Genomic DNA, 9,794 nt, shown 5'->3' with positions numbered 1-9,794 from the left:
AAATGCTTACAGTGCCGGTGATCTGCTGTATATTGAAAAAGACGGTAAACATCGAGACTGTTTTGTTTTGTTTTTTTCCACCCCAGGCTTAGGATTTACCATCATGCTCGAGTGAAATAGAACGGAACGCCGCTGGATGCAATATGGCTGCTCGTCTACCATGTTGCTCTTATGAGTTGCCTGGCTCGTACAAAATGGCAGTGTTCTAAGAGTAACTTTGCACCGTTGCATACGCAGTACGCAGAGGCTTGTAAGCTTGAACGCATTGATATGTAACAATAACACGATGGTTTGACAACATCTGAAAACAATTGCTTCTAAATACCAATTGCTTCTAAATACCATTCTAAATACCATAGGGAGCTGCGCTCGGAAGTGTGATGCTCTCAATGGCCATCAGGGGCGCGCGTCGAAGCGCTGAACCGAAGGCAACGCGCGTGGATCAACCGTCGTAACAACGTGCTTTTAGTCACATAAGCGTGTCTTATTAGCTAAAATGAGAGCTGCCTATAACAGCTGGGCTAGCAAACATTTTATTACACGGGAAAAATATTACGCAGGTAAATTATCGCATTGAAATGGCACGAGGTATTCGTATAAGACGTTTACAGAAAAATGTCATGGTTATAAGTCGAAAACATTGAGTCACGCAATTATTGCTGTAGGAATGCCTATTTTATAGAGAATTACTTCGACAGAATGGCGAGACCTGCAGTGATTGGACGCAGAAAAAATGAAACCCGTTTACAACTCCCTGTAACGCCGAATTAGAGCGCAGCTCTTGAGGAGGAGCAGGGGAGGGTGCGGAGAGGGGGCTATGCCTTTCCTCCTCTCCTGCTCGCCTCCCATTTAGGGAAAATTTTCCACCAAATTTGGCGGGGAAATTTTTGCGCTAGATCTAGCAGGGCATTTTTTCTCCTAAATTTAGCGGGGAAAGTTTTCTGCTCAATCTGACGGGGAATTTAGTGTCTCGCAGCTTCATCCAGCGACTACCAGCACTTCAAGAGACCGTGGTTAACACGAGTGAACGAAACAAAATGCTGAAGCGTGTAGAGCAAAGCCAGAGCTCGGACGTCAGCCAAGCTAATGGGATTCAGTGACCTCCATCAACGAACGCTCGCCAACGTTTCATTCGATAGGTCTGAAGAATCAAGTTGAAGGGATCGGTCAACTCGCGAAACATTACTTACTCCACTGGGATCCTTATGTTGGTGAAATTAACTGCACTCCCGGGAAAGGAGAGGTTTGTTCCGATCCAAGAACGGCTATGGAGACTGCGGTAGAACCTCTATATCTACCGTTGTACGTGTACTCCGCAGCTTGGCCGCTCTTTGTCTTCATGACCTTTTTCTTCTCCCGTCTAAAGATGCCTCGATTATTTTGAGAAAAGCCCCTCACTGACTCTGAAATATCAGACAACAATAAGCGGTCAAATACAACACGGAATCGACACTAATTAGTCTTTCAATAAACTTACCTTCCGTGTAAGGTCCATACGGGGAGTGGCGCCGTTTCATTTCATTGGCAATTTGTTTCCAGAGCTCTGATTTTATGTCGTTGTTGGGGTACTGGTCGTCTTGAAGGCACCAAAGCTGTGGGAACTCTTCTGCCAGTGCAATTAAACACAGCGTCGCTTCATCGCCGAGATCCTTCATCGCTGTCGTCTTCAATGCCAGGTTCATCAGACTCTGGCGGGATTGAAATCGACCGTCACGTGCGTTGCCTGGCCGTTTTCTTGTAGCTTGGACCGCAGCGAAGCACCACCAAGGCTCTCGGCGCGAGGTGAGAGCGTTGGGAAATACCAATCCTGAACAGATATCTCGTGCACCGAAGGCAGCGAGAAAGGTACGAGATCGGACTCCCCGTTCTCGACAGGGTTCATGGCAACCATGCAGTATTAATTCGCATGTCTTCGGACTTGCACAAGTCCGTGGACTTGTCTGTTGTGACGTCGAAACCACATGATACGCATATTCCAAAGGTCCGCGGACATCGTTCCCGGAATTTGTCCGCCGAGTGAATACACCTTTAGAATCATGTAAGCGATAATCAAGTATAAAACCACTGAAGTCTTTCATTACACCCCGGCGACATGGCAAAATTAATGTAATTTCCATCGAATGACATTACAGGGTTGGTAAATCAGCTCGCAACGCTCGTAGAGTCACTCAGGATCACGAGCTGATTCAATCCTATAATATCATTTAATGACACGATATTAAGTTTTCTGTGTGGCAGGGGTACTAAACTTGCCATTTAAAATCAACTAATTCACTTCTCTCTAGGCGCTCAAGCTGCCTTAGAACCAAATATAATTTATTTGTATTCAATAATACTATTACCTTAATACAGTTAGGAGTGTAGTATAGAAAGCGGTGAAGGCAATAAAATAACATTAGTATAAATAGACCGATCTCACCAGCCAGTTTGACTACGCCACCGCTGCCGCAATGCATCGAGGGAGCTTTAGTCTTTCTGCACGTGCGACAAACTCGCTGGAGCTCTGCGCGTGTGGAGCATATGAGGCGGCACGAGCCGTCTTGTGCACTGGTGCCTGCCTCCTGCGTACTAAAGGTATGGCGGCGTCACGCATGCGCCGAATGGTTGATGAGATCGGTCTATAAACACTCAAGCACAAACAACGCACTTTCAATAATCGCACAAAATCTTGTTATTCACCTTCCAGTAAAAACTTGAATGTTACTCCGGATATTTCCAAATGTCGACGCAATATCTTACGGATAACGACAAAGAACAAGATTCAATTATATTACAAGGTTAACGGAACCGACTGCACCCTAAATGATTAACAAAGCCCGTAAAAAAGTTATTTCTCACCTGTCGATTGTATCCATACGTCTCGCAATGTCGACACGTCACGAAAAAAAAATGTTAACACCATCTCAAAGACTTTCTCTCCCTGTTGAGGGAAAAAGGCCTATCGATAATTGATCAGTCTCACCGTTCACTGGTTGACTAGTGGCCCTGCATGTCACTCACACCGTAGCAGGCCCGCGAATCCACATAAATGGCGTAGTATCAAGAGAGCACAAATGAGCAACACACAAGAGCATCGGCACAAGCGTGGGACAAAAGGCTTAACGTCGTCGACCGATCTCTTGCTCGTGTGCGCTGGGAGCGCCTCTTTAGAGTGCGCGACACTAGAGCGCCGACGTTAGAGCGCGCGACACGAGGGCACTGCCACAGTAGCGCGCTTGACACTAGAGGGCATGTCACGGGAGCGCATAACCAGTTGGGCGTGCGACACGAGAGCGCACGACCAATGGAGCGAACACCGCAAAATGTGTGATGTACCTGCGGCTCCACAGACTGAACAAAATTGTGCGACTCGTCGGATCAGAGCATTGGTGATTTTTGATTGATCGAATATGCATTTAATAAAAAATCAGAATAAAATGGGTGGGACTATTCATATTGAATTGTTTACTGACATCGAACAGAAAAGGGAGCAAGGGAGTGGGGTGGGGCATATAGACAATTGCAAGCATGGCGCCACAAGTGGTGCCCTATGCGTGCAAGCGCGTGCAACGCGCGCGTGAACGTAGCTTTGGCAAGCTCGTAATCGCACGGGTGTGCCTGCTCGAGCAGAGACATGGCGGCGGCCAGTCGCCCAGCTTGCAATCGTCTATAGGTACCGGGAATGTCTGCAGTTGGTTGGAGCAGCGAGTCTACACTCTAAGAAAAAAGTTGGCCTCAAGGGACTAACGGCAGCATTTGGTCCTCTGAACTTCCAGTTGCTCCCCGTAAGGACCATCTGGTTCAAGCTAGGTACCGCGCGCAAAAGCTGGGGACTAACAGCGCTCGACTGGAACTAACCGATAGGCCTGCGCGAGCAAAAGCATCCATTAGTTCCCCTCAGACAGGGTGCATCTGTAGGATTTAGTCCCCGAAGGCAAACGGAATGTTCGCCAGGAGGACGAATCATATTTCGCTCGTCTTGGGGATCGGCGAGACTCTGCCCAGCACGGCTGAAAGTGATGACAAAACTCGGACGAAACTAGCGAATTTGTTTAATGTGCCACGAACGTTCAGACATTACATGGTAGAGCTTCGCGCGTAGTTCGAATGCGAGTTAACGAAAGTGTTGACTCTACTTCACCCAACCATCTCGTCAAAAATAATCTCTTGACATTTCACAAGTCCCATTCACTTAACTTGCCTTCGCGCAAAAAAAAAAAATGAGCATTAATCCAAACGCAACAACTCCGAATACTAGCACTTTTTTTTTTCTTAAATGAAACTTAAGAGTTCGTAGAAGACGCGCTTTCAACACCGGAGTCTCGCAGTCAGAATAAATGGTCACTTCACTCGCTAAAACTGAGTTACTAAGAACAGGTCGGGCCTCGTCTCTGCGTCTCCCCGTAACTAACCTTTCTTGGTAGTCCAATGTTGAACTCAAAATCCGCACTGACACACTTGATGCACGGCACGTTCCACTTAAACAGCACATTCAGGGGCAGTATCCAGACGCCTTCATGCCATCGTCGTCGATGTTTCACATAACATTCCAGATGAACAACGGAGAACGAACCGCGCCCGGACGTCATTCATGACAACACCCTGCTAATACAAAACAAATGCGAAAAAAAAGGCCCCCGAGAAAATTGAAGAAAGAGAGAGAGGGAGAGAAAACAAAAAAAAGAAAAGCGTGCTTGCTTGTACGTCACTTGACCGGCGTGTTGAAAATGGCGAACATAATCCCTGGAGAAGGCGAACCTTCGACCTTCTCCCGTCCTTCGGGCATTGGTGTCGTGTCACGTGTGTCGTGTGTAGTGAAAGGGGGAAGAGAGATTTTCGGGGAAAAGAGATTTCCCTTCCCCTTCCCAGCAACCCCCTCCCCCGCATTCCTCGCTCCCGCAGGGGGCAGGGCAGATGGGCCAGAGAGGGTCCGTCGGGCAATAGGGAAGGGGTCTTTGTTTGAAAAGAACCTGTTTTAGTATAGCCTTCGTCAGGACTTAGAAGCTGGTCGTCTCCGATCATTGTGAAATCCGGTTTGGAATCGCGGTGCTGCAACGCTGCACTTGATCTGTTCTGAAGTCACAAGACAAGGGAACTCGATTAAGGTATGTCAAAGTACTTCTGTTTATGGTATATTCACTAACTGCGGCGTCAGAAAGTGTTTTAGTTTGAGCGCGGTCTCTAGCTTCCAAAGCACGCGCCATGCTCTATTCTTTTTGGCACTGTGGTTGCTTATTTTGTTACGCAGCACAGAGACCTGATATTCAATCGTATCGAGCAAAACTCCAGTTCTACCGATCGCTTATTTTTTGTGTTTTGCAGACCCTGGCAGGATCGTTTTACCATAAAGGCCTCTTTACATATGCAGCTGAGAGCTACAAGCATAGCGCTGACCTAGCGCTAAACGCGTGCTGACGGGAGCTTTCACCAGCTGTGTATCGCACCGTCAAAACTGTTGCTCATGGCAGACGAAAAGCAGCTCACGACACGTGAGCAGCTCTACTTCAGCGCTTCGCTGCGTGTGAGAACCGGCCTTAATGGAGACATTCATTCGGTTGTACAGACTTTCGCGTTGATGGCGGGAGCTCGTTCCGTCACTTTGAAGCATAGTTTGGGCACGCACACGCTGGGTCTGTAATTCGCAGCGAGCGGTCTACTAAAAATATAATATTGCGCTGGTCTGCTGTCAACAGATCGCATGTTAGATGTGAACCATTGTAGCACTTTTGTAGCCTATTTGTTATTTTAATATGTGTGTGTTATATCTCATACTTTTGCTGAGCGATCGGGTATTTCATGCTGCCCCTGTTGCTAATAATCCAAATTCCTCGCAAACAGGCAAGAAGCTGCAGGTGCCCCAATAAACGGTGCTTGGACCACGACCGGTTTGAACAGCCGTCCCAGTGTTCAAGCCATCGTCGACGCAAGTGCACTCTTCGGAATCTGGCCTTATCGTGAAGTCTACCGCTCAGGAATTTTGACTTTAGTCATCCTTGAATGCGATGTGTATTTACGAGGCAATAAAGCTACGTTTAACCTGAACTGGACGATTTCGTTTTGGTGATTTGTGGCTGGGGACCAAATGCAAAGGATAAACCTTTAGTCCCAGGGGTCTAAATCCAACGGCGCAACGTTTAGACCCAGGGGTTCAAGTGCAAGGGCCTAACGGTTGGTCCTCGGGGTTAATTTGAAACGGTGTAACAGTTAGTCCTTGGGGTCGAAGTGCAAGGGCCTAACAGTTCGTCCTCGGGGTTCAATTGAAACGGTGTAACAATTGGTCCCAGGAGACCTAGTGCAAGGGCCTAACAGTTGGTCCTCGAGGTGCAATTGAAACGGTGTAACAGTTAGTCCTAACGGTGCTAGTGCGAAAGACTAATAAGGGGGGCGCAACTGTTACTCCCCTTACCGTTAGTCCCCGAGGGGACTAATGGTTGTGGCAACGCACTTGCTCCCTTCGGGGACTAAGTCGCGCTCCCTTTTTTCTTAGAGTGTAAGATTTCTTCACGGTGCTGCTGTGCGCCTCTCGGATATACTATAAATTGTTTACGTTTTGCTACATTTAGTCTATTCTTGACAGGCTTTTATGCTCCTGTCTATTTGGTTTCTATTTAGACGTCCCTCACATAATTTTTAACAGTACTGTGAAGTCCATGACTGTATTGAAGAAAGCTCACTGCTAGAAAAACTATCTGTAAAACACTTATCGCAGGAAAGCTCAGCGCAATTTTATCAGGTGCAGATTTTTCCAGAAAATCTCACCTGCAAATTTGTGAAATATATTTCAATCATTGTTTCCAAAATCTTAATTTGTTGACGCGTCAGGTATACGGTGACGACGTCATCTTCTGTGGTTGATAGAACACAACGCTAAAGGAGCTGTGCAACGATATTCAATTGGAATGTTCTCTGCTCGAGCTTACTGGCACACCTCGGACTCAAGGATACTGACACGCAACGCCATTGGCCAAGAAACACCTTTGTCGCGGTGTAATTTCAACGACAAAAGCGATCATTTTCATTCAATCTCTCCTTTGCAAAATTTGATGACGTAACTCGGGGATCGCAGTACACCCAAGTGACGATATTTGAATGCGCTTCATAGTTTGGACCCGAGCATTGCGTGGGCACTCGACTTGGGCTCGTGACAATTGCTAGCTCGTGAAGCATTCGGGTTGTGACCCGTGTCCAATCGCTGCAACGACGACAACAGCCGAGCCATTACAATGTCTAGAACTCAGCGCGTGTCCTGCGCTTTGCCAACCCCAGCGCGTGGCTATGATCAAAACTGGCGGCATATAATCGGCTCCAGATCACGTGGCCGCTTGTTCTGGCTGCGATTTGAGGGGATGAACGCTGCTCGTTTTTCTTTAATTTTTTTCTGGGACTTCTGTTGCGTGGGGTGAAAAATGAACGCGTGTTTCATAGGCCATTAACGTTAGGGGTCCGTTTTAAACGGTATTTGCTCAAAGTACAAAAATTGTTGCATTGCTCCTTTAAGGCTGCGGTGCCACGGCAGCCATCTTGAACAAGGCGTTAGTTCAACCAGTAGATTGTGACACGCACCCGTGGGGTGGCCGAAATATTGGTTCACGGTGGGATGGCTCGAGCACCATCACGTTCCCATCGTGGCTTTGCTCGTGCCGCTGCCAGCTGTGCTCAGCTGGCCCAATAGCGTGGCCCAGCAAACTCATGTATGCCAGTATGTTAGCTTCGGTAGTAATTGTTCTTTGATATAGGGACATGCGGTTCGGCGGTTGCCACGGGCTTTCCGAATAAATCTTACCAAGAAGGAATCAATTGTTGATCGATGTGTCAATATTCTCTCAATGAAAAATTTTTCTGCTAGAATGCACGCTCAGTAAACTCAATCTTACAAGACATCAGTGGAAGTGGACGTCTGGTAAACTGCCTCGCGATGTGCGGTACTGACCTCACCATTATAATAGCGACTGAAAAGTGACGTCACGAAATATTGTGTTTCACGGGATCCGGAAGATGTTGTAAAGGTTGTTAAATTATAGTTCCTAGAAAAACAAAACGGGGGAGGGGGGGGGGGGGTTGTTGCAATATTTTCGGAAGTACCGACAGACGTAATGTTGTAAGTACAGCTTAAGAGGAATATGATGAAAAGCATCAGAATAAATAAGAAGATGTTTATTTGCAATGTAGACGCTATGAATGGGTGGCATTTAGCGACGGCAAGCGATGAGTTTTCGGGAATTTATAAGTTCACATGATTGCTAACTATGGACATGCGTACAATAAAGACCTGTTTTGTCGACAGATGGAGTTATGGTAATGACCTGATATTGGACGACTCGTGGCAGACAAACAAGCAAGTTTCTTCTCGGCGAATAGTAAGCGTCCAGTGTCAGCACGTCGGTACCGACGTTGTCGACGTTTCGAACACTTACCGCTTTTGAAAAAAGTGTTGGCACCTCGGCTAACTTTTGCGGAAAGACTCGAAGTCTTTCTCGAGCTCGGCGCCATCATGAACAGTAACTGAAAACGATTCACTATTCAGTCGGTTGGTGGCGAAACGTATCCGCTTCTGCAGAGTCAGGGTCGATGCGTACTCTTAGTGGTTTGAATTTACACGATGCATGCCACGACATCCAAACGCGTCATTGACTTTGTACGCTCTCTTTTCGCTACTTCTGCCCTACCGAAAATACTTTTTTGTGATAACGTGCCAAATCTAGTTTCAAATAAAAAACAAATTAAAAAAAAAACGGCATCAGGCATCACATTAGTGCACCATACCACCCGGCAACTAACGGGCAAACAGAACAAACAGATGGTGTACGAAACGTAGAAAGCCCTCTTGAAGCCTACGGAAGAAGCAATTCAGTGAAGAATCGCCAGGTTCTTGTTCCGGCAGCACGCGACGGTCTCATCTTCCACGGGAAATACACCCGCCGAAGCAATGTTTGGTGGACGAAGAACCACACCCCTCGATCTCATGACACTATGGTCTACGAACGAAGATCGAGAAATCCCCAGATCGGGAGTAATGACAGTATATTCGATCGGACAACTTGTCTACGTGAGGAATTCCAGCGAAAGTCTGGCCTTCCATGTAAAACTTGAGAAGAAAAGGCTCTATGTTGGTTGACCAAGAGGTGTCATCCTTCTGAATACGTTGGATATCAATGCCCTTGAATGTAAATATAACGAAATGACAAAAGTCTCTTTGAATATTGTGTAAATGCCCTTGTATTTTGTAGTATAGAGGCTATGGTGGTGATTTGGACATTTCACACTAGGCTCCTTTTTCTTATTTTTCGCCTCATACTCTTTTGCGGTTTCAGTAGGCTTCAAGAATCTTTTGGAACGGGTGCGCATTCCCTCAACGAGGCAATTTGTTTCAAGCAGTTCATCAGGGGATGCTGCTAGAAATCCGTCCTTTATAATAATTAATAAGCCGCACTTTTGCATACTGCAGTTTTCCTGTTCCACGTACAGTTGTGAAGCAGCATCCTCATTGATTATACCATATCCTGTTGCGGGCGAAGAAAAGTCTTTGGGTACACGATACTTGAAACAAATCTGGCACTGTACGTTGTGTTTCGACACCCACTAATGTCGTCGTCCTTATAGAGCCTCATCATTTATTCATTACCTGGTCACCTCATATTGCTTTTCATCAACAGTAAGTACAAAAGGCTTCCGCCATATTACAATTCAAGGATTGAAAAATTGAGTCGTTCAGTTCTTCATAAAGTTTATTATTTATATAATGTTATTACGTTACATTACCTTGAGAGGATCGACGTCCATTGTCGGTCTTCAAAAATACCTGTATATATATTAGA

The 9,794-nt window shown here is 46.4% G+C and overlaps 1 long non-coding RNA gene across 1 annotated transcript; it reads left to right on the top strand.

The window, feature by feature from the left end:
* The first annotated feature begins 4,929 nt into the window (after positions 1 to 4,929).
* Positions 4,930 to 6,021, top strand: LOC121833513. Its single transcript, XR_006076742.1, has 2 exons — positions 4,930 to 5,084; positions 5,818 to 6,021. It is a non-coding gene; the product is annotated as an uncharacterized LOC121833513 (long non-coding RNA).
* Positions 6,022 to 9,794: the final 3,773 nt, after the last annotated feature.

This window comes from Ixodes scapularis, unplaced genomic scaffold (genome assembly GCF_016920785.2).
Source record: "Ixodes scapularis isolate PalLabHiFi unplaced genomic scaffold, ASM1692078v2 PGA_scaffold8__174_contigs__length_109621045, whole genome shotgun sequence".
Taxonomy (NCBI): domain Eukaryota; kingdom Metazoa; phylum Arthropoda; class Arachnida; order Ixodida; family Ixodidae; genus Ixodes; species Ixodes scapularis.
This window is presented reverse-complemented; position numbering and strand designations above follow the sequence as displayed.